Raw genomic sequence first — 25,586 nt, 5'->3', positions numbered from 1 at the left:
GTACACAGACTCTTCCAGCCCGCAAAAGTGGCAGACGGCTGGCGAGTCTGTGAACCGCGAGAGAAACAGGTTGCAGGAAACACCTCGGTGCAATACCCTCCACCCCAGGTCCCCAATGTGGAGGGGGAGAATCCCTGCGTAGAGGGACCCTCACCGGGGGCCCCCCTCGTGACCGGAAGGCAACACCGACCGCCACTTGGTGTCTGGACGGTGGACCAGGGCGAGGAAGTGCAGGGGTGAATTCCCTTGGTAGGTAGAAGGGGCGGCACTTCACCGCCAGATGTTCCAGGTGCGGAGAGCAGGAATTAGACAGAACTGCCACGTCTGAGCACCACGTAGAGTTGACCATGAGGCAGATGCCCCCTCCTCTCCCTTTTCCAGGTGCCTGCGTACAGTTCATGTGATGGATGGAGAAACCTGCAGGCTGGACTGCTGAGTTTGGGGATCTGGGGGTGAGCCATGTCTCTGTGAAACAGAACACAGAGCATTCCCTCAGTTGCCTTTGGTAAAGCAGCCTTGACCTTGTCCTCCACTTTATTTTCCAGTGATTGTACATTGGCTAGTAGGATGTTAGGGAGAGGTGGTTGTAGCCCCTTGTGCTTCAGTCTGACCTGTAGTCCTGCCCGTCAGCCACTGTAAGGAGTGCCAGAAAACTAGTGAGACCAGAAACTTGTAATATCTCATTTGACTGACTAAAAATTCAGCATCGCTTTTTGTTTGAGCATCATCAGTGTTTTCTGCGAACTCTTCTAGTGCATTATAAACTTCAGCAGCTTGGTACCATACAGCTTTGACACTTTCCATTCTACATTCCCATCATGTTTCAGGGAGAGGTTTTACAGACAGGCCTTTCACATGTTTTCTAAAAACAGTCCATCTTTTAGTAGATGATGCAAAAAGGCTGTAAATACGCTGCAGAATTCCAAAGAAAGTCATTGCATCTGGACATGTCTTGGCCATGTCTCCCAAAACTAGGTAGTAGTTGTGACATGCGCACGGTGTAAAGAAAGCTCTTGAATTTTTCTGTAGAAGTCGTGCCTGCACACCTGAGGTGTCAAGTCAAGTCACTTTTATTTATAAAGCACATTTAAAAAAACAACTCTTGTTGGCCAAAGTGCTTTACGTTGGTGGAGGTACTAACGCTATACAATAGTGGTTCATAGATTAAGTACAAACATAAATACATGCATATAACCCTCACTCAGAGGACGTCAAGAAAGGCTTGAGAGTAAAGATGAGTTTTAAGTCTCGACTTAAAGGAGTCAATGGAGGGGCCAGTTCTGATGGGAAGAGGGATGCTGTTCCACAGTCTAGGAGCTGCAACTGCAAAGGCGCGGTCGCCCCTGAGCTTATGCCTAGACCGCGGGATGTTCAGCAACCCCAAGTCAGCCGATCTGAGGGACCTGGAGGTGGTGTGGTGGGTAAGCAGACTTTTGATGTAGGTGGGGGCAAGCCCGTTAAGGGCTTTGTAGACATAAAGGAGGATCTTGAAATTTATTCGGAACTGCACAGGGAGCCAGTGGAGAGAGGCCAGGATCGGTGTGATGTGGTCCCTTTTTCGGGTGCCCGTCAGGAATCTCGCTGTGGCGTTTTGGACCAGTTGCAGGCGGAACAGGGAAGATTGGCTAATGCCAGTGTAGAGGAAGTTGCAGTAATCTAGGTGGGAGGAGATAAATGTGTGGATGATCTTTTCGAGGTCATCAAGCTGGAGGAATTGTTTTATTTTAGCTATCGTCTGAAGCTGGAAGAAGCTAGCTTATACCATGGCATTGACTTGGTATAATATCAATGCTGAGTCAAATATCACGCCAAGGTTTTTGACGTGAGGTTTGAGTAATGGGGTAAGGCTTCCAAGGCTGCCTGCTATCATTTTGATTGAGTCCGAGTGGCCCAGAAGGATAACCTCGGACTTGCGTGTTTAAGAAGGAGCTGCAGATGCTGGAAAATCGAAGGTAGACAAAAGTGCTGGAGAAATTCAGCGGGTGCTGCAGCATCTAAGGAGCAAAGGAAATAGGCAATGTTTCGGGCCGAGACCCTTCTTCAGACAGTGGGACAACATGCCCTCTGGTGCTTATTGATCTCCCCCTGGAGATTGCTTTTCACTATGTACTGTCACTTGGTATTTGGCCCACGGTTTCATCACCCTTGTCCAAATCTATTTGCCTTCCACTTGCCCTTACATAGATTTGGGGGAGTCAGTCAGGATCCACCCTAGGTTTAAGTTTATGCTAGATTCAGGCCATTAGGCTCTTTCGTCGGCAGCGCTTCTATCCATAGCCTCTCTGCTCTCTTCCGTCTCCCTGTTGTCCAATTTGTGTTTGTTTCCAGGCCCATGATCTCTAGGGACTGGATCCCATGTTGCTGGAAGTGTCTGCTAATGGGTATAGATTGGTCCCCCCTTGTGATGTTGCTGAGGTGCCCTGTCAGTCTGACTCTGATGCTGTTACCTGTTTCGCCTATGAATAGTAAGTTACACTCTTTACATCTAATTGCATACACCTCATTCTTTTGCTCACAGGTTATCCTCTGTGCTATCTGGCCTCTCCACCCTGTCACAGTGTTCTCTGTGTTTTTGGCTATAACCAAGTGGGTGCAGGCTCCAACCGTCTCTGCCCACAGTCTGAGCCTGTGTGTAGACTTGTACTGACCAGGATGTCCTTCAGATTTTTAGCCCTCTTGAATGCTGACATTACTCTGTACCCCTTTAGTGTGGCAAATTCCCTTTGGAATTGTTCAAAACGGCCCTTGACTATTTTGTGGGCCTGGACAGCCATCTTGCCATATCCTGTTATTAGTGGCAAGTTCAGTGTCGTCCCCGGCCCTTGTATGCTTTTGAGAAAATCTGACAATGTGCCTTAATTTCCGTTTGCAGTAACCTTTCTGTCTGAGGGTGGTGAAGAGGGTGCTTGTGGCCTGGTGAAGTCCTCCTCCATGGTACATAAACGGTGGAAGCGGGCCAGTTGTGACTTAACGATACACCTGAAGGTGTGTTTTGGGTGGTGGCTCGTGGTGTCTAGAAGGATGTGGGTGGCTGTGGGTTTGAAAAATACTTTAGTAGCTAGTTTATGGTCCTGGTTATCTGCTGGCCATTTAAAGACTGGTGTCAAGGAAGTCGACCGTCTCCTGGCTAGTCATGGCCTTTACCTTGATGGAAGGGTGGTGGGCATTGAGTATGTCAATAAACTCCTCAAATTCCCCTACTGAGTGTGTTCACACTCCCCAAATGTCATCCAGGAACCTATAGTAGCACATGGGACGCTAAGGACATTTGTGGAAAACTGTTACCTCACACTCTGCCATGTATATGTTGGCATACGCTGGGGCAAACTTCTTCCCCATTGCCATCCCTTTTACTTGTCATTCTTGGTCAAACCCAGATAAAGTAGTTTAACTCGGGCCTCATCTGGTCTCTCTGGGTCAGGATTTTTCTGCAGGATGGTTTTAACTGCCTGTATCCCCCTGTCTGTCTCTATGTTTGTGTACAGGCTTTCCACGTCCATGGTGAAGAGTATTGCGTTGGGCGGTATGTTGAGGGAGTTAACTATTCGGGTGAAGTGGTAGGTGTCTTTGATGTAACTGGGGTGTTGTTGTGCCAGTGGGTTAAGGTAGTGGTCAATATATTCTGATACCTCAGGATTCTGACCTCGGACTTACTCTCGTTTAGTTGGAGGAAGTTCTGGGACATCCAACACTTTATATCCTCGAGGCAACGGATAAGGTTAAGCAGATTTGATTGGTTTTTGGGCTTCAGGGGGAGATATTCAGTATTTACTTTAATGTCTTTTTTAAAATTTTTTAAATTTTTTTATTTTATTTATTTTTATTAGAAGCAATTGTACACGGATAAATCGCTCGGCATCTACAATTATACAATTATTGTACAGCTTCATTTTTTTCAAATTTTATCATAACAAACACACAGTAGACAGAGAACAAAAAACAACAATTAAAGAAACAAAATAAAAAACGAGTGGAGGGCAGCCAGAATATCAGTCAGAGTGCAAGATCAAAGTTTGCCCAGATTAAAGACATAGCACAGCAGCAAAATAAACAAATCAGACAGTTATGCCTCATCAAGCAATATCAAAAATGGTTTCCACACCTTCAAAAAATAATTTTGTGAATTCCCTTTGTTAAAACGAATCTGTTCCACCTTAGCAATAGAAAGCATTTTGTTGAGTCACCTCTTGAAACATGGGGAGAGTGGAGACTTCCAATTCAGTCATATTATTTTTTTAGCTGCAACCATACCTGCTCTAAGAATCTGCTTCTGGTGGGAAGGAAGGGCCCTTGTATTGTCAGAGCAACCAAAAATAGCCAGATTACAATCAGGCGGAATATTTATTCGACATTGTTTGGAAAGACAGTTAAATATGTCACTCCAGAAATTACTTAATACTGGACAATGCCAAAATAAATGTGATAGTGATCCTTCTGCAGTACCACATCTGTCACACATGGAGGAAACCGATTCAAAAATCTTGTTAAGTTTGGTTTTAGAATAATGTAGTCTATGCAAGACTTTAAATTGAATTAATCTATATCTAGAACTAATAGAGCAGCTCTGTATACCGGACAAACCTTCCTCCCACAGTTCATTTGACACAGGAGTGCCCAATTCTGCAGCCCAGGCCTCCCTGAGATGACCGGCTTCAACTGGTGTCGTAAAGGCAGTGACAAAGCGGGAGATCAAGTGTTTAGAGTCAGGCTGTGAGAGAAGTAGATCATAAAGAATGTGACTTTTTGGTTTGACTATGAATTCTGGGATACGCTCCCGTACAAAAGCCTGACTTGAAGGTAGCGATAGAAGTGTTGTTGAGGAAGGCGATATTTAGTTTGGAGCTGAAAAAATGAGGCAAATTTTTTATCTATGTAGAGATCATCAATACAACACAGCCCCTTCCCCCTCCAGTCCAGAAACACTCTATCCATCAGTGCCGGTTTGAACAAGTGATTGTGTATTATAGGGGTGTACACTGAGATATTTACCAATCCAAATAATTTTTTTATTTGATTCAGAATCCTTACGGAGTTTCTGAGAATGAAGTTGTGGCCAACTAATTTGTAGGGAACCTGTGCTCTGAAAAAGAGCAACACTGGGAGAGAGGTCTCTGAAACAAACATGGATTCAATTTTTAGCCAGAGTGGGGAGACATCAGACATCATCAGGAAAGCCCCACTGCCAGAAAATGAGAGCCCTCGCATTTGCAGCCCAGTAGTAATGCTTCAGTACCGGAAGGCCGAGGCCACCCCTGTCCACATTCTTCTGTAGGTGGGCTTTAGCAATGCGAGGGGGTTTGTCTGCCCAGACAAATGAGAGTATAACCGAATCCAGTTGTTTGAAAAAAGACAATGGTAAGTAGGCAGGAAAGTTTTGGAAAAGATACAAAAATCTTGGCAGTGCAACCATTTTAATAGCATTGATGCGGCCAATCATTGAGAGGGGAAGCAGCTTCCAGCACCTAATGCTAGCTTTTAATTTGTCTACCATGTCCAAAAAATTAAATTTATTAGAAGTTTGGGGTTTCTGGAAATCTTCAGTCCAAGATAGGTAAAGTGAGTGGTAACTAATTTAAATGGCAAAGATTTCAAGAAAGCAGGGCTCAAATTATTCGTCAAGGGCATGAATTCACTTTTATCCCAGTTAATTGTATATCTTGACAGTTTACTAAATGACTTAATGTAGTTCAGGAGGTTGGGAACTGACACTACCGGATCAGTTAAACAAATTAATAAGTCATCCGCATATAAATTCACAAGACTTTCAACATTACCAAATTTTACACCATGGATACCCGGGTGACACCTGATTCCTATTGCAAGAGGTTCTAAAGCGATATCAAACAGCAGGGGAGAAAGGGGATCACCCTGTCTCACACCGCGCTGCAGGTCAAAAGGTTGGGATTTTTCTGTGTTAGTCAGAATAGAAGGTACTGGATTTGAATAAATTATTTTAATCCACTCTATAAAGTTCATCCCGAACCCAAACTGTTTTAACGTCTCTAGCATATAGGGCCATTCGATCTGATCGAAAGCCTTCTGAGCATCGAGAGATAAGATGGCAGCTTGCGTGTCCTTGTTGTGAACCGAATATAATATATTTAACAGCAGACGAACATTACTAAATGTTTTTAATTTAAAAAATATTATTATTAATTTATTGAACATGTTAAAAAATACAAACACAAATAAACTTGTAAGCAATAAAAAAATAAAATAAAACACAAAGGAAAACAAACAAATAAGTAACTCAAATAATACAAATAATATCGTTCATGTTCAAAAGGGGTAAGAAGAAGTTCGAAAACTTTTCTGGTCCTACCCCCTCTAATTTTCTATACATTTTCATGGAAAAACAGAATAATGGGAACAAATGGACCCAAAATCTTTTGAACAGTCCACAAACAAGAAATAACCAAACAGAAAAGAAAATCACTGGTCCAGCTCATAACCATTTAATCTTTTGTTTCTGAAGAGTGTTTTTAGTTTGAATAGAGTCTTACATTTTTTCAGCTCATCATGGCAGTTACTCCAGAGACTAACACCCTTTGCTGTAACACAATGGAGTTTTGCATTAGTTCTTATTGCCGGTTTTTCGAATATATAGGTTCCTCTCAGGTTGTGTTTGCTTTCTCTCCGTTGGAACAACCCCTGGTTATTACAAGGCAATTGCTGATTAGCTGCTTTGAACATAATTTGGATAGTTTTATAATCTGTCAGATCTTGAAATTTTAATGTTTTTAGTCTGATAAATAATGGTTTTGTTGATTGTCTGTGGGTGGTTTTATGTATAATTCGTATTGCTCTTTTTTGGAGGATGAAGATTGGAAGTGTATTTGTTTTGTATGTGTTCCCCCATACCTCCACACAGTAGATCATGTATGGGAGTATGAGGGAGCAGTACAACATATACAGAGAGGCTTGATTTAGTAGGTCTCTGGCTTTATTCAGTATTGCAATTGATTTGGATATTTTGGCTTTAATATAATTTATGTGAGGTTTCCAAGTTAATTTGTTGTCAATTAATACTCCAAGAAATTTTATTTCAGATACTCTTTCTATTTCTGTGCCATTTATCATGAGCTTTTTCTCTGTGTTGGTTGATCGATTTCCGAATATTATGAATTTTGTTTTACTTAAATTCAATGTGAGTTTATTTTCGTCACACCAGATCTTCATCCTGCTCAATTCCTTTTCCATACTATCCAGGAGCTGTTCCAAGTTGTCTCCACAGCAGAGTAAGTTAGTATCATCAGCGAAGAGAATAGTTTCAAGAGTTTTTGACACTTCACATATATTATTGATATACAATATGAATAATAATGGCCCTAACACTGAGCCCTGGGGCACCCCACACGTAACCTGCAGTAATTGTGATTTATGGTTTTGTATTTCGACATATTGTTCCCGGTTCTGTAGGTAGCTGGATAGCCATGATAGTGCGATGCCTCTAATGCCATATCTTTGTAGTTTCTTTATTAATAACTCGTGGTCTACGGTGTCAAATGCTTTTTTTAAGTCCAAAAAAATCCCTACTGCATACTCTTTATTTTCTATTGACTTAGTAATTTTTTCTATAAATTCAATAATTGTAAATGAAGTTGTTCTGTTAGCTCTAAAACCATATTGTTGTTCGTACAGTATGTTATGTTTGGTGATAAATTCGTCCAGTCTTGTGTAAAATATTTTTTCCAGTATTTTGGAGAACTGTGGAAGCAATGAAATGGGTCTGTAATTTGAAAGTACATATACTTTGTTCCAATCTTGTTTCGATAGGTCTTCTTTGAAGGAATTAACAGCATCTTGTGTTTTGTGTCTGGTTATTTTGATTGTTTTGGTGTCTTTTTTGATCCTGGTACAGCTCTGTATAGTTGCAAAGATTGGCAGGTGATCACTTGTGTCATTTATTACTAAGCCACTCACTACTTTTCTATCCATAACGTTTGTGAATATATTGTCGATAAGTGTAGCACTGTGTGTTGTTATTCTGGTTGGTCGTGTGATTGTGGGGTATAAGCTGCTGTTATACATTGCATTGATAAATTCTGTGGTTGAGTTGTGTTCTTGTGGGTTTAGCAGATCAATGTTGAAATCTCCACAGACAAAAACCATTTTCTTGTTATTTATATTGTTGTAAAGTTCCACTAATGTTTCCTTAAACGTATCAATACAAGATCCTGGTTTTCTATACACGCAGCTTACCAAAATATTTTTGGATTTCTCAATCTCAATTTCTACTGTGATGCATTCCATGATGTTGTCTATAGCAAAAGACATGTTACTAGCACATTTACTTTTGTAACTTTTATCGACGTATAATGCAGCCCCCCCACCTTTAGAGTGATTCCTATTAATATTGAACATTTCATATCCCTCAATCCCAACCATGTTAGTTTGCTCCTCATTAAGCCAAGTCTCAGATATTGCTATTACTGTGAAAGTTCTGTCCATTTGCCTTAAACAGTGTTTGATCTTTGAGACATTTGAATTTAGGCTCCTGCTATTAAAATGTATCACTGATATAGAACCATCCATTATTACATTCTTTTTGAATTGTTCTTCTGTGTAGTACTCACAATAGCTGTGTGTGTTATTGTAGAAATTATTTTCAGGGTCAATGTCATTTTCAATGTCTTGTGATTTATGTTCAGTGTATTTAAAACAACCCAAGTCCAGTCTTTCATATTCAGTAGATGGGTGGTTTCTGTCCGAGTTTGTCATGGGTGTTCTTGGTGTATTCAATTCAGTGTGTATTCAGTTATCTTGTGTGTGTGTTTTTTATACCTCGAACTTAAACCAGCTCGGCGATGTCCCTGATGATGAGCACTTTCACTGCCTCTGGTGTTAGTCCATTCAGTTTGATGAGTATTTTGCAATTTGAAACCCATGTTGCCTGAATCTTGTTTTGTTTTCTTAGAATGCGTGCTCTCCTCGCGATGTCCGCGTTCTTCTTGATGAGGTGTTCGTTGATGTAAACGTTGGTCCCTTGTAGTTTCCTTCCTTGTCTGAGGAGGTCATATTCTTTCTTTCTGTTGGTGAACCGGATTATTATTGGCGGTGCCTCCGTTTTGTTTTTACTGGGCTGAGTATGACAGGCTTCGATGTCTCTGCTGTCAACAGAAATGCCCTTGCTGTCCAAAAAGCAAAGCACCTGTTGCTCCAGTGACTCACGGTCGTTCTCCGAGGCATCGGCCCCGTGCCTCCCGGCAGCAATGTCCTCAGAGGCCGCGGCCGCCCTGGCATAACTCCGGTGTTTGGTCTTTAGACCGCTGATGATCAGATCATTCATCCGGGAGTATTGCTCGAGGCCACTCGATTCTCCAGAAAAGTGATATTTTTATCCTTTTCCATGTTTTGTATTTTTAATGTTTGGATTTCTCCCATCAGAGCCATGATTTTCATTTGTTGGGATGCGACTTTTGTGATCTCCGCTGACAAGAAGTCGAGAGATTTCTTGATCTCCTCCACCTCGTCAGGGTTTACGTTTTTCTTTGGCGGCATTTTGATGTGGGGAGAAGGGGGTAACTATATTTCTAGGTCCCTACCTGGTCGGTGAGGCAGCTTTTTCTCCGGGCTGCCCCGTCGACCCGTGAGAATGAGAATCTACCCGGTATAAATCCAGTCTGATCAGGATGTACAATTTCTGAGATATGCTTACCCAATTTTGTGGCCAGGACTTTATTTATCATCTTCTGGTCACAGTTCAGAAGAGCGATTGGTCTGTAACTTGCAGGGTCAGTCTCTGCTTTTCCCTTTCTTAGGAGCAAGCAAACATTAGCTTCATAGAGTGAGCTGGGGAGCCTCTTGTTTTTCACTGAATCATTCACCATTCTTAACATGAGAGGGACTATTTTTCCATGAAACGCCTTATAAAATTCGCAGCCGAAGCCATCTGGGCCTGCTGCTTTTCCAGAGGGGAATGCTCGGATAGCTTCCAGAAGGTCATCTACAGAAATATGAGTGTCAATGTCATCTCTAGATGCGCCATCAAGTTGTGGAATATTTAGGTTAGTGGAAAAATTACAAAAATCTGTTTCAGTGGGCTTTACTTTACTGGAATAAAGTTCTTTATAAAAGTCCCTGAAGCAAGCATTTATATGCTTCGGGTCAGTAACCAGTATACCTGATTTTGATTTAATCCTATGAATGGCACGATTAGCTTGCTCACCTCTAAGTTGACTTGCTAATAATTTCTCTGGTTTATCACCGAGTTCAAAATATTTCTATTTGAGCTTTAGTAATTGGCTGCTAACACGTTTATTGAGGATAGTATTATATTCATATTTTAATTTTAAGATCTTATTGTAGTCAGACTATAAGAGAGAGGATCTATACGTCTCCTCAAGCACTGGAAACATCTTATCAATATCCCTAAGGCAACGATTAAGTTCTCTTTTTGTATATGATTCAAATGAAATAATATGGCCTCTCATCACAACCTTAAAGGCCTCTCATAAAGTGGAATCAGAGACTTCCCCATTATCATTTGTGGTAAGAAATTCATCTATACATGCAGTCATATGGTCAATAAAAGAGTGATCATTAAGAAGAAGAGGGTTGAAGCGCCAGCTGTACTTTTGTTTGGACAGAATATCTTTAAATTGAAGTGACACCGGACTATGGTCAGAAATCAAAATACTTTAATGTCATTTTAACTGAGTACTTGCATACACAGATGAAACGAAAACATTGTTTCTCAATCAGTTCCCATCAGTGCGGTTAATAAAAACAGAATAAATACATATAGCTTTAAAAAGTAAAATTACCATATCTAAAATAGGCCTAAAAATTGAAATAAAAACAGACATCAGACCGAACAGTGGCTTTGATTTGACAGGTGCCTAGCTGTCAAAGTATGGGCGAGGTTAGATGTGTTGGTGTATGATATATGGGGAGGGGACACAGTCTGTTAACCAGTCTTATTTCCTGTGGAAAGAAGCTGTGTAGCATCCTGCTGGTTTTGCAGCTGATGCTCCTGTACCTCTTCCCAGGTGGTAGAATGGAGAAGATGTGGTGTGATGGATGATAGGGGTCCTTGATAATGGAGATGGCTCTGCTGATGCTTCGCTTCTTATAGATCTCCAACAGGAAAGGGAGTGGGGCACCAATGATCCTGCTGGCTGTCTTCACTATCCTGTTAAGTTGATTTTGTTCATAAGCCTTGCAGCTCCCAAACCAGGAAGTGATGCCGTAGGTCAATATACTCTCGATGGTGCCCCTGTAAAAGGTCCTTAGATGAACAGTAGGGAGACCTGCTTTCCTTAGTCTCCGGAGAGGGTGGAGCCGCTGCTGAGCTCTTTTGATCACGGCTGTGGTGTTGGTCGTAGAGGTCAGGTGATCCGCCAGGTGAAGTCCCAAGAACTTCACACTGCTGACCCTCTCCACAGCAGCTCCATTAATATGCAGCGGAGTCTGCAAGTTCAAGTTCAAGTTTATTGTCATGTGTCCCTGATAGGACAATGAAATTCTTGCTTTGCTTCAGCACACAGAACATAATAGGCATTGACTACAAAACACATGAATAAATAAACTGATAAAGTGCAAATAACAAATAATGGGTTATTAATGTTCAGAGTTCAGAGTTTTGGCCGAGCCAGGTTTAATAGCCTGATGGCTGTGGGGAAGTAGCTATTCCTGAACCTGGTCGTTGCAGTCTTCAGGCTCCTGTACCTTCTACCTGAAGGTAGCAGGGAGATGAGTGTGGCCAGGATGGTGTGGGTCTTCGATGATACTGCCAGCCTTTTTGAGGCAGCGACTTCGATAAATCCCCTCGGTGGAAGGAAGGTCAGAGCCGATGATGGACTGGGCAGTGTTTACTACTTTTTGTAGTCTCTTCCTCTCCAGGGCGCTCAAGTTGCCGAACCAAGCCACGATGCAACCAGTCAGCATGCTCTCTACTGTGCACCTGTACAAGTTAGAGAGAGTCTTCCTTGACAAACCGACTCTCCGTAATCTTCTCAGGAAGTAGAGGCGCTAATGTGCTTTCTTGATAATTGCATCAGTGTTCTCGAACCAGGAAAGCTCTTCAGAAATGTGCAAGCCCAGGAATTTGAAGCTCTTGACCCTTTCAACCATTGACCGTTGATATAAACGGGACTGTGGGCCCCCATCCTACTCTTTCCAAAGTCCACAATCAGTTCCTTGGTTTTGCTGGTGTTGAGTGCCAGGTTATTGTGCTGGCACCATGTGGACAGTTGCTCAATCTCTCTTCTGTACTCGGACTCATCCCCATCAATGATACGTCCCACAACAGTGGTGTCGTCAGCGAACTTGATGATGGAGTTCGCACTATAACCGGCTACGCAGTCATGAGTATAGAGTGAGTACAGCAGGGGGCTGAGCATGCAGCCTTGAGGTGCTCCCGTGTTGATTGTTATCGAGTCTGACACATTACCACCATTACGAACAGACTGTGGTCTGTAGATGAAAAAGTCGAGGATCCAATTGCAGAGGGATGCGCAGAGACCCAGTTCTGCGAGTTTGGTAACCAGCTTGGAGGGGATGATAGTATTAAATGCCGAGCTGTAATCAATGAATAACAGCCTGACATGAGTTTTTGTTGTCCAAGTGGTCCAGAGTGGAGTGGAGGGCCAGCGAGATCGCATCCACCGTTGATCTGTTGTGGCGGTAAGCAAACTGCAGTGGGTCCAGGTGTTTGTCGAGGTAGGAGTTGATTTTCGCCATGATCAACCTCTCGAAGCACTTCATCACCACCGGCATTAGTGCCACTGGTCGATAGTCATTGAGGCACGTCACCTTACTCTTCTTGGGCACTGGTATAATTGATGCCCTTTTGAAGCAGGTGGGAACCTCAGACCTCAGTAATGACAGGTTGAAAATGTCCGTATAAACTCCAGCCAGTTGGTCCGCACAGGTTTTTAGAACACAACCGGGTATACCATCAGGTCCAGGTGCTTTTCGGGGGTTCACCCCTCTGAAGGATTTCCTGATGTCGGCCTCTGTGACTGAGACTGAAATACCATCACAGCGAATGGGGGCTCGGGAAGGCACATCAGTATTCTCCCTATCAAAGCGTGCGTAAAACGCATTCAGCTCGTCAGGGAGTGCTGTTTCGCCGACATTCGAGCTGCCTCCTGGTTTCGCCTTGTAGGAGGTGATTGCATTCAGGCCCCGCCACAGCTGCCGAACATCTGTCTCATCCTCCAGCTTGGAGCAGAAGTCCCTTTTAGCCTTTTTGATGGCCTTACCAAGGTCGTATCTGGACTTCTTGTAGACCACTGATTCATCTGACATGAATGCCCAGTGTCTGGTCTTCAGAAGAGTGCGGATCTCAAAGTTCATCCAAGGTTTCTGATTGGGAAACACTTGGAAGGTTTTGATGGGGATGCAGTCCTCCACACATTTCTTAATGAAGTAGTAACGACTGTGGCGTATTCGTTCAAGTCCTTTGCCGAGTCCTTGAACATTTCCCAGTCTACAGACTCCAAACAGTCCTGGAGTTGTTCCTCTGCCCTCCCCGACCAGCTCTGTACTGTCCTCACCTCTGGGGGTGTGGATTTACTGAAATGAGGGCGAGGGATAGAGCGATAGGCATTCTTGATGGTGGTGTAGCAGTGGTCGAGGGTGTTTGGTCCGCTGGTGCAGCAGAAGACATGTTGGCGGAAGTTAGGGAGTGATTTTTTTAGGTTTGCCTTATTGAAGTCCCCAGCAATGGTGGTAAATGCCTCGGGGTAAGACGTCTGTTGTTTGTTGACCACGGCATGCAGCTCCTCCAGTGCCAGACGGACGTCTGCCTGGGGTGGGATGTAAACCGCGGTCAGGATGATGGAGGTGAATTCCCTTGGAAGGTAGAAGGGATGGCACTTCACCGCCAGATGTTCGAGCTGTGGAGAGCAGGAGTTGGACAGGACTGCCATGTCTGAGCACCACGCAGAGTTGACCATGAGGCAGACACCCCCTCCTCTCCCTTTCCCAGATGCCAGTGTGATGTTGTTTTCTAGCCCTCCTGAAATCGATCACCATTTCCTTTGTCTTTTCCACATTGAGGGTGAGATTGTGAGATCTGTACCACTCCGTAAGCAGCTCCACCTCCATCCTGTATGCCGACTCATTGTTGTCGCTGATGAGACCCACCACTGTTGTGTCATCAGCGAACTTATTGATATAATTATTGCTGAGTCTGGCAATACAGTCATGGGTAAGCAGATTGAACAGCAGGGGGCTTAGGACACAGTCTTGGAGTTGCGTATAGAGTTGCGTATCGTCTGCGTAGCAATGGAAGGAAATGTCGTGCCTTTGAATGATTTGGCCTAAGGGGAGCATATACAGGGAGAAGAGAATGGAGCCAAGGATGGAACCTTGTGGAACCGCACAGCAGAGGCTAGCTGGGGAGGAGAAAGAGTTGCCTATGTTAGTAGAGAAACTCCTACCTTTGAGGGAGGAGATGAACCAGCTCAGGGCAGTGCCATGAATACCAACCCCGTACCGGAGACGGTCAATTAGGATAGTGTGGTCGACAGTATCAAATGCTGCGCTGAGGTCGAGAAGGAACAGGATTGCACAGTCGCCGGAGTCAACAGTGAGCAGTAGATCATTATGTACCTTCAACAAGGCAGACTCTGTGCTGTGGTGAGCCATGAAACATGATCGGAAAGTTTCCAAGATAGTATTTTGGTGAAGGTAAGGCATAAGTTGACTTAAAATTAAGGGCTTTTGAAAGGAAAGGCAGTTTTGAAATGGGTCTGTAGTTGCTTGGCAAGTTGAGGTCAAGGTTAGGTTTTTTCAGGAGGGGCTGGGCCACCGCATGCTTGAAGCAGGTAGGAACAGTGCCAGTGGCCAGAGAACTGTTGAAGATGGCGAGGATGCTGGGACCGGCTATTGTAATGACATCCTTTAGAAGGGCAGAGGGGACAATGTCGAGGGGGCAGGTGGTAGGTTTCATGGTGGTGACCAGTTTTACAAGGGAGGGTAGAGTAACGGGTTGGAAACAGTCTAATTTTGAAGAACAGACCAATGAGACAGCCAGGTCACGGATGGGAGGGGAAATATTCGTTCTGATGTTCTTTACTTTGCTGGTGAAAAATGTAGTAAATTCCTCGCACTTAACAGGGGACCCAGTTAAGCTGGTGCTGGGGGCAGGACATATGATGGAGGTGATGGTACTAAAAAGGACCTTGGATGGTTATTGTGAACCGAGCGGAGGTGTTCAGCAAAGCGATCGCCAAGCCTACGCTTGGTCTCACTGATGTAGAGCAACTTACATCTAGAGCAGCGGATGCAATAGATGAGATTGGAGGAGATGCAGGTGTACCTCTGCCACACCTGGAAAGATTGCTTGGGTCCTTGAATGGAGTCAAGGGGGGAGGTAAAGCGACAAGTGTAGCATTGCGGTTGCAAGAGAAAATGTCTCGCAGGCATCACCAACTAAAACGGAAAATACAAAATAAGAACAAATCAGAGTGTTTGCGTTATTAATTACTGTTAAAAGAAAAATTAGTTCATGAGCGAACACAATTCTGTGCTCTTGAACCAAAGCCTGGATTGTTCCACCATTGCCTTGGCTACCAATGCACCGTGCCTTCACTACAATGCTCCCAATGAAATATGGTTGCTCTGAAGAAATAGATCGGTTACTTTGGGGATACAAAGGTAATCGTCTTCATGGAGCTCCCGTTCTTCTGTGTAAATTATCCTCTCCTTATTTCTTAAATTATAACTTCTCTTTTTTGTCTCTGTGGTCCTTCCTCACTTGTAGATCCCAAAGTCTTTCTGGTGGAGACAACTGGAAAAAGAAACCCCAAAATTACATGTTTCAAGTCAGATAAATGGTTAAACTGTAAAATATGGAAGTTAGTTACGTAATATGCAACACATTCTATGAATTGAATTTAATTGAATGGTGGTAGTCAGAATGCCATTATCTCATCTCAATTATTTACTGTAATGTATAGGAATCACTCATTTTGAGTTTCACTTTTACAAACAAAATTATCTGTTGATCTTTTGATACTTTCAACCAACACCGTCTTCCTTTCGTTTCCTCAGTGTCTCCTCCCACATCCTTCTCGACCTGTAATGACACATTTATGGTGCAAACTGAATCGTAAGGACACATAAATTGTTCCTACTTCTTCTTGATTATTTCCACCAGGGGCGGTGTACGATGGTAGCCTCGCCAACAGTCTGTCTGTCCTTTCATCTTTTTTTGTTATTTTTAGTGAGTGGAGAGGGGTTGGTTCAGGTGGGAAGGGACGAATTGACCAGGTAGTTCCGGAGGGAGCAGTCTCTGGAAAGCAGACGGGAGGAGATGGGAAGATGTGGCAAGTGGAGGTGGTGAAAATGTTGGAGGATTATTTGTTGTATGTGACGGCTGGAAACATAGAAACAGAAAATAGGTGCAGGAGTAGGCCATTCGGCCCTTCGAGCCTGCACCGCCATTCAATATGATCATGGCTGATCATCCAACTCAGTATCCTGTACCTGCCTTCTCTCCATACCCCCTGATCCCTTTAGCCACAAGGGCCACATCTAACTCCCTCTTAAATATAGCCAATGAACTGGAAGGTGAGGACAAGGGGGATTCGGCCCTTGTTGCGAGTGGGGGGGGGGGGGTGGGGAGTGAGAGCAGTGTCACTGGGTATAGAAGAAACCCTGGTGAGAGCCTCAGCTGTAGTAGAAGAGGGGAACCCCCGTTCCCTGAAGAATGAGGACATCTCCGATGCCCTGGTATGGAACACCTCATCCTGGGTGCAGATGCAGCGTAGTCGGAGGATTTGGAAGTCGGGGATGGCGTCCTTGCAGGATGGGAAGAAGTATAGTCTAGATAGCCATGGGAGTTAGTGGGTTTATAGTGGATGTCAGTCAGTAGTCTATCACCTGCGATGGAGATAGTGAGGTCAAGAAATGGTAGGGAAATGTCGGAAATGGTCTAGGTGTATCTGAGTGCCGGATGGAAGTTAGTGGGGAAATGGATGAAGTCAGTGAGTTGTGTGTGGGTGCAGGTAGCACCAATGCAATCGTCGATGTAGCGGAGGTAGAGTTCGGGGATAGGGCCACGGTACGCCTCGAACAAGGATTGTTTGACGTACCCAACAAAGAGGCAAGCTTAGCTAGGGCCCATGTGCGTGCACATAGCTACGCCTTGTATTTGGAGGGAATGGGAGGAGTCAAACAAAGTTATTAAGGGTAAGGACCAGCTCCGCTTGGCGGAGGAGAGTATCAGTAGACGGGGATGGTTGGTTCCACGGTCGAGGAAGAAACGGAGGGCTTTGAGACCCTCCTGATGGGGGATGGAGGTGTAGAGTGACTGGACATCCATGGTGAAGATGAGGGAATGGGGCCCTAGAAAACGTAAGCCATGGAGTAGACGAAGAGCGTGTGAAGTATCTTGAACATAGATCGGGAGGGATTTGACCAGGGGGGGAATAGGATGGAGTCGAGGTATTTGGAAATAGGTTTGGTGGGACATGCACAGGCAGAAACAATGGGCCTGCCAGGGCAGTCAGGTTTGTGGATTTTGGGGGGGAAGGTAAAATCGGGCCATGCGGGGCTGGGGATCGATGAGGTTGGAGACTTTGGAGGGCAGGGAGCCGGAGTGGATGAAGTCAGTGATGGTGCTAGAGATAGTGGCCTGGTGCTCGTCTGTGGGGTCATGGTCCAAGGATAAGTAGGAGGAGGTGTCTGAGAGTTGGCGCTTGGCCTCAGCCTTGTAGTGATCTAGACCAGACTACCAAGGCACCTCCCTTGTCGGCAGGATAGATAACCCAGTCTGGGTTGTTGTAGAGTGAGTGGAGGGCTGTAGGTTCGGGAGGGGGAGAGGATAGTCTTCCTTCGTCATGTCCGGCCATCTTCTATATCACGTCTTTCCAGTGGTTGGCGCAGGCGAGCGCAGCGGCATTTGGTTCGGCCATGTCATCTTCGGTACATTGTGGAGCTTGGCTACATCTCATGATGTGTTCCATAGTTTGGGATTTGCCACACACACGGAAGTTGTTATTTTCCATTTCTTCATGGACACCTTGCAGCGTCCTTCGCCGACCCGCAGGCGGTTCAGTGTTTTCCAGACAGCCCAAGGTTGATCGTGGCCGGTAGCGAGGCATTTGTCTGGGGTGATGCCTCTCTCCATCCATTGGGTTGTCTGGCTGCCAAGGCTGTTCCACTGGTTCTGCCATTCAGTAATCATGGCATCAGTTGGGATGATCTCCAGTACTTCAGTGGTATCCAGGAAGCTGCTCCTGGAGCTGAGCCATTTCTGGGCAGCAGAGTGCTCATGGAGTGAGTGCCGGTTGTCATTGGCCTGCTTGGTGCGCTCGGCTTTTGTGATGACTGCTCTGCGGATATCATGTGGAGCAATGCCAGAGAGGGCATAAAGGCAGTGTACGGGGGTTGTTTTGATGCACCCAGTCACTCACTATCCTACAGGTCTCGTTGAGAATAGAAACATAGAAGTGTAGCGGTACCATACGTGGCGAATAAAGATGAGTCGTCAGGCCAGTTTAAAGAATCATTTATTCTGTGGTAGTTGGTGCGCTAACTATAATACAATGTTGTTGCAGCTGAGCGAGGTTGTTCCCTCGTGCTCAGCTGCCATTTGTCTCCTAGGTCTCGTGGTGAGAGAGCTTTTGTATCAGGACACTCCCTCTAGCCCCTGATGTCACGTGCCCGCCCTCGTATCTCCTGACAAGGGTTCGAGCATGTGGCCCTGTTTAGGCTGACGTCTCAGAAGCATAGAAAATAGGTGCAGGAGTAGGCCATTCGGCCCTTCGAGCCTGCACCGCCATTCAATATGATCATGGCTGATCATCCAACTCAGTATCCTGTACCTGCCTTCTCTCCATACCCTCTGATCCCTTTTGCTACAAGGGCCACATCTAACTCCCTCTTAAATATAGCCAATGAACTGGCCTCAACTACCTTCTGTGCTAGAGAATTCCACAGATTCACCACTCTCTGTGTGAAAAATGTTTTTCTCATCTCGGTCCTAAAAGATTTCCCCCTTATTCTTAAACTGTGACCCCTTGTTCTGGACCTCCCCAACATCGGGAACAATCTTCCTGCATCTAGCCTGTCCAACCCCTTAAGAATTTTGTAAGTTTCTATAAGATCCCCCCTCAATCTTCTAAATTCAAGCGAGTACAAGCCGGGTCTATCCAGTCTTTCTTCATATGAAAGTCCTGACATCCCAGGATGGAAGCTGCAGATGATAGGGTCTATTTTACGTGCATGCAATGATCTGCTCCATGCTGGGCTGGCATATTCAGCGGTGGAGAAGCACAAGTTTAGTGCCGATGTACGCAGTGCTCTTGGATGACCCCCCACTTTGACCTTGTTAGTTGTCGTAGAAGGCTGTTCCTGGTGGAGACCTTGGCTCTCGTCTTTTGGGTGTGTGCCTTGTAACTGAGGGTACGATCTAAAGTTACTCCCAGATGGACTGGGTGCTGGTGGTTTTCAAGCTTTATACCGTCCCAGGTTACGTCGAGCTCCCGTTTAGCCTGTCTGTTTTTAAGATAGAAACTGCAGATTTGGGTTTTCCCAGGGTTTGGGTGCAGGTGGTTTTCCAGATAGTACGCTGACATATCTGCGAGGCCTCGTTCCAAGGTTGACTCAATTTCTGGGAAGTTATGCTGCAGCGTTGCCATGGCTAGGTCATCTGCGTAGATAAACCTTCCGGTAGGGGCTGGTCGTTGGTGTAGACATTGCAGGGCTCTCGCTTAACTTTTTTTCCCTGTTGCCAGCCGGGCAACCTTGACAGCTTTTTAGGTTGCCAAATTACAGTTTAGGTGGTCATTTAAGACGGTTTGCATGACGCGTGCGATAATGTGCTCGGACGAAGTGCGTAGTCACCAGTCGGAATTATGCTCAATGAAGCATTCACATATTATGTTCAAGAAGGAACTGCAGATGCAGGAAAATCGAAGGTAGACAAAAGTGCTGGAGAAACTCAGCGGGTGCAGCAACATCTATGGAGCGAAGGAAATAGGCAATAGGGTTTCAGGCCGAAACCCATCAGTCTGAAGAAGGGGTTCGGCCTGAAACGTTGCCTATTTCCTTCGCTCCATCGAGTTTCTCCAGCAATTTTGTCTACATTCACATATTATTTCTGCTTCAAATAACTCACAAACTAAACATATTCACCAATCAAGACATGATACATATGACATGCAGCAAAATTATAATACAATATCTCAATTCTTTTTACACATTGCAATGAATGCAATTTCTATTAGTTCTTTCCACTTCCAAACAAAATGTGGTTGGATTATTCAGCATATGATCAACCTGTGTCAATAAATCCTGGTCCATGGTAACCATGCACACTACAGATTGATGCAAGCATATTTTCTGTGAAGGACCGAAAATTACCATGACATGGCCATAGCATGGGTCGTTATTGCTATTGGCACAGAAACGCTCTGGCTTCCCACATAATTTATCCATAACAAAATATACAGGTTGCAAGGAAATTTCTAAAGGCATTTTATGATAATAGCTGTTAAAATCGACTATACCCATCTGACAGGTTAAGCATTACACTAACTGACAAGAGATGGCCAAAGGACATAACTGCAGCAAATGTTCTTTTGGTAATATGTTTAAAGGTGTCAACACAATAATAACATTGGGAATTAAAACACATTTGATTGCATTCCGTTATCAAACATAGTCTGAAGACCATGAAGCACAATAGGGTCAGGGGGTGTGTGAATTGGTGCGGGGTGGATAAATGGCAGGGGGTGGGGGGTTGAGAAGGCAATCGGTGCAGAATGGATGGATTGAGGCAGGTGAATTAGTACGTGCTGGTTGGAGTATATAAAATTGTGAGGGGAGAGCACGGGGTATGTCAGTGGTGTTGAATGGGGGGGGGATCAGTACGGGATGGATGGGGGGGGATCAGTACAGGATGAATGGGGGGATCTGTACAGGATGAATGGGGGTAGACAAAAATACTGGAGAAATTCAGCGGGTGAGGCAGCATCTATGGAGTGAAGGAAATAGGCAACGTTTCGGGTCGAGACCCTTCTTCAGACTGTTCCCCCCATTCTTCTTGAATGGGGGGATCAGTACAGGATGGATGGGGGGGGGAGGTCAGGACAGTGTGGATCGGAGGGTCTGTGCAGGTTGAATGGGTGATTACTACAGGATGAATGAGGGGATCGGTATAGGATGAATGGGGGGTCAGTAAGGGCTGAATGAGGGGATCAGTACAGGATGCATGAGGGGATCAGTACAGGATGAATGGCATATCAGTAAAAGATGAATGGGGAGATCACTATAGGATGGATGGTGCAGGGTAAATGGAGGGTGGGTCGGTACGGGATGAATGGGCGGATCAGTGAAGTATGAATGGGGGGAGAAGTGCAGGATGGATGGGAAGGGGGGTCAGTGCAGGATGAATTGGGGGACCAGTGTAGGATGGATGGGGGGTGGCAGGAAAATCAATGCGAGGTGGTGAATAGATTGGGAGGAGGGGGGGGTAGATGGGGAGGGGAGCTCAGGGGATGTCGGTGAGGACTGAATAGAGGAGGGAATGGGGATCAGTGCGGGATGGAGCGGAGGGGTCCCAGGATAAGAGGGGTGGAGGGGGCCGTACAAGAGAGAGAGAGAGAGAGAGAGAGAGAGAGAGGGGGGGGGGAGGGGCAGAGGAGGTGGAGAGGAAGGAAGGTCAGCGCTCCTCAGACAACATCGTCCCGCTGCCTTGGCCGTCGTTGTCCAACGCCAAAGTGCCGCGCCTCCGACAGCAAGGTGCGGTCCTCTCGGTCCTAAAATACTTCCCCCTTATCCTTAAACTGTGACCCCCTAACGAAGCTGGGGGCAGTGTTAGTTGTGAGTGGGCAACAGGAGACCATATTCTAGCAAATGATTCTGGTTTGTCAATTAAGACAAGTCTAATTTTTTCCAAATGTAAGGTCTCCAACATCTCCATAATCCACATTTAATTGTGGGGCCAACTTCTTCCACTGGTGGTTTAGTCTTATCGGGTTTCTTTGGCTGTCCTTTTGGGGGAGTATGTTGCACCGAAATTGAACCACCGGAGTCGCGGTCTGATGACGTCACTCACCCTCAATACAGGCTGCCGGTGCGTTCTCTGCAGGTCAGTCCCGTTTTTTCTCTCCCGTTTGTAGTCGAGTTTTAGCGTGGAGCTAGCTGGCGTGTGCCTCTACTTCACCATAGCGCCAGCGGAAGTCTATGCACATCAATACTGAACCCCCAATACCGTGGGCTTTAAGTTTGTATACTAATCTCTTATGTGAGACCTTGTCGAAAGCCTTCAGAAAGTCCAGATACACCACATCCACTGGTTCTCCCTTGCACTCTACGCGTTGCATCCTCGAAAAATTCTATTAGATTCGTCAGACATGATTTACCTTTCATAAATCCATGCTGACTTTGTCCAATGATTTCACCACTTTCCAAATGTGCTGCTATCCCATCTTTAATAACTGACTCTAACATTTTCCCCACTACCGATGTTAGACTATCTGGTCTGTAATTCCCCGTTTTCTCTCTCCCTCCCTTTTTAAAAAATCGGGTTAGATTAGCTACCCTCCAATCCTCAGGAACTACTCCAGAATCTAAAGAGTTTTGAAAAATTATCACTAATGCATCCACTATTTCTGGGGCTACTTCTGCTACAGATTTCTATACAATTATCCTAGATCCTGACAAGGAACCCACTAGAATACTAAGACTAACTCCCCCTTTTTCCGGGATCTTGACTAGTCCTTTTTCCTTGTATACCGGTTAGTTATGTCAATAGAACTAAGACCGTATTCATTATAGAAAACGCAAAAGATAAACTAATACCTTATTTCCAGTCTGGGTCGTCGGTCGTTCGCCGTTGATACGTGTCGACGTCTCGGGAATTTAAAAGCTATTAAGTGTTAAATGTTGCTCCTCGCATTTACTTATATCCTATATATTATTGCTACACTATAAGTAGTAAGATGACGATAGGGCGTTGACTGAATTTAATCAAACAATGGTTTTTATTCAATTTGTCAAAGGTATAATAAATCAAGCAGTTGGTACAATTCATACGCACATCCTTACTCTACATACAGTACGTGTATATATCAAAAATCTTACCGTTCAGATGTCCGTATGAAGCCTAACAAACAGTGTTTAAAAGCACTGTGAATTTAACACACTTTTTTAGTTAAAAAGATCCCCGACTTTTACCGAGCCTCAGCCCCTCTAGGAGACTATATCAGAGAGCAGGGTAGCCGTACGGGGTAAATACAAATATAACACTAGGTTGCCTGTATCAGGACTTGCCTTCACTACCTCTCTAGGAGTGTAGCATGGAAGAACTACTCTAGGTAGTTATGTTCCTTAAGACCCCTGTCGAAAGCTGCTGCCGCCGTCGTCCTGAAGGCTTGAAAAGCACTAGTATTTATACTGCTCAATTAGGATGGCTCCTCGTGACTAGTCCTTTGTTTCATTAACGTAGCTCAAAATAGCTTCAAAGGTCATGTTTACTTTGTAAAGCAGCTGACTTATTTTCACTAATTAACTGCACGTCTGCTTTGTCAGCTAAATACGTTTTTCTGCGGTTTGCGAGAGGCAATCTGTCAGGATGTCTAACTTTGAGAGAATGAATCACCTCCAAAGCTACAATTCCTTGATTTCCGTCACACCCCCTCCTTGGAGTGAACCATTCTCTGCGTCCGGGGATGTGGACTGCCTAACTTCTTCCTTCTAGTCATACATAATGATCTTATGCTCAAACATATTATAATAAAATTGCTCTAGGCATATCATAGCAAGAAAACATCCTAAGTATATTTTTAGATTAATATTAATACTATTTCAATACACAACAAACAGCATCTTATTCTAAATTGTCGCATGATTTTGCGGGTGAAAGCAAAAAAGTTATTTTTAGTCATAATACAATACAAAGTATTACAAAACAGATTTCAATAAATTTTCCGTCTTCAGAGAAGAAGTGTTGATATTTTCCTGAAGACTTGCTTTGGATTCGAGGTTTATTCTCGGCCCCTTGGCAGTTGTGTTGATTAATATTCTTGCAATGATTTCTATTTTTCATGTGTCCGTGGGTATAAGGCGAAAATATTGAGAGTCTAGCTACTCAATAGTTTTTATTCCATTTCTGGGTCATCACAGTTGTGTCCGAAAAAACGGTACATCAACTCATCGGATGGATGACTCCACTCAGCATCCTCTCCTTCACTGTCACGCTCGACAGGGATTATGAAAGTTTCTTCCTCGGGATATTCTTCTGAGATCCATAGCTGCCGTGGAGCACTAGGCAAGCACACTATTTCATCAGCCGGTATCTCAGTTGGTCCTCCTTCTGTATTTCCCGACACCTGGTGGGTCAATTCGCTGGGACCCTTAGCTTTAGAGTTTTCCTCTTCGTCGGTGTCGTCGGAGAAGTGGTTCTGGTCACTCCAAACGGCTAGAGCTTCCATTTCCCTCTGAATATCTTCTTCCTTATCCTCCCCTTCTTCTGAGGCGGTATCTGTGTCCTTCTTGTTGGAGGCACGGGGGTGATAAGGACTTGAATATTTAGTATGTTGTCTCTAGGACCCCAGACGGCTAGTTCCTTCAAGGCCAGAAGGAAACCCTCGGTCTGGTCCCATCCACTAGGGTTATGGGTATCTGGTTTGCGGTGGTTGTACCATAAGTCAGGATCACTAGGATACTCAGACGTTATTTATTTAGCCATTTCGGTTTAGTCAGGATCACTAGGATACTCAGACTTTATTTATTTAGCCATTTCGGGAGTATGAACTGAATACTTGATTACGCAAATGCTGTCATTCAAAACTGTTACAGCGGAGGATCCACTGGAGTGTGCCTCCAGTGGTTTTGGCCGTATACCTGTTCCCCTCTTTATTCTGGGTTGTGTAGATTCTTGCTAATACTTTAATAGGTAATTCTAATCTCGGTTTGTATATACATTCCCATTTCCCCTTTTCTCGATCTATCACGTTTCCTCCAAAGGCGGGAAAAGTATCCTATTTGGAGAAAACTTTAACGACCGGTCTGTAATTTAGGCAGGTTAACAGTGGGTATCGTAGCTGTTCTGGCCAGCTAGGTCCCCATTGTTTTGTTCCTGGGTTCCAGTCATTCCTATGTAAACCTGGGAATCTGACTCTGGGGGGGCTGTCGCTGCGGGATGCAGGTGCACTTCCCTCATTAACTGGACCTTGGTGGGACAACCCTGCCGGTCGGTCTTGATCACTAGATGCGGGAGGTTTTGGTAATATATTACGAAAGGTGTTCGAATTGGTCCCGTTGTCGGGGTTTGGGAATATATGTCAGGTATTGCAATATTGCAACTGACGCTTTTTCGAGGATGACATAGTTTTACAATTGGTGTTGAAATTCGGGGTAGTCGTTCGGAAGAGAGAGCTGAAAGGTAAACAAATATACAATCTAATACTATAGTTACAATAGCTAGGGTGCATATAGCCTGTCCTATCCAGGGTGTTTTTCCTTGGACTACCAATCCTGTTGTATATAATAACAGGATTAAAACTAACCACCATCTATATTTCTGTTTGTTATCTGTCTGCATCCATGGTCTCTGTTCTGTAATAGAAAACAAGACATAAGCATCTACTACTGCTAATATCAATAGTAGGGCTCCTAAGATG

At 44.6% G+C, this 25,586-nt stretch overlaps 2 long non-coding RNA genes across 2 annotated transcripts; one reads left to right on the top strand and one right to left on the bottom strand.

The window, feature by feature from the left end:
• Positions 1 to 76: 76 nt before the first annotated feature.
• Positions 77 to 18,670, top strand: LOC116967085. The gene is made up of 3 exons (XR_004410134.1): positions 77 to 87; positions 2,588 to 2,590; positions 18,562 to 18,670. It is a non-coding gene; the product is annotated as an uncharacterized LOC116967085 (long non-coding RNA).
• A 5,533-nt stretch (positions 18,671 to 24,203) lies between these two features.
• On the bottom strand, positions 24,204 to 24,699 carry LOC116967084. The gene is made up of 2 exons (XR_004410133.1): positions 24,485 to 24,699; positions 24,204 to 24,401 (listed from the first exon to the last, which is right to left on the bottom strand). It is a non-coding gene; the product is annotated as an uncharacterized LOC116967084 (long non-coding RNA).
• Positions 24,700 to 25,586: the final 887 nt, after the last annotated feature.

The sequence above is a fragment of the Amblyraja radiata genome, chromosome 38 (genome assembly GCF_010909765.2).
Source record: "Amblyraja radiata isolate CabotCenter1 chromosome 38, sAmbRad1.1.pri, whole genome shotgun sequence".
NCBI lineage: Eukaryota > Metazoa > Chordata > Chondrichthyes > Rajiformes > Rajidae > Amblyraja > Amblyraja radiata.
This window is presented reverse-complemented; position numbering and strand designations above follow the sequence as displayed.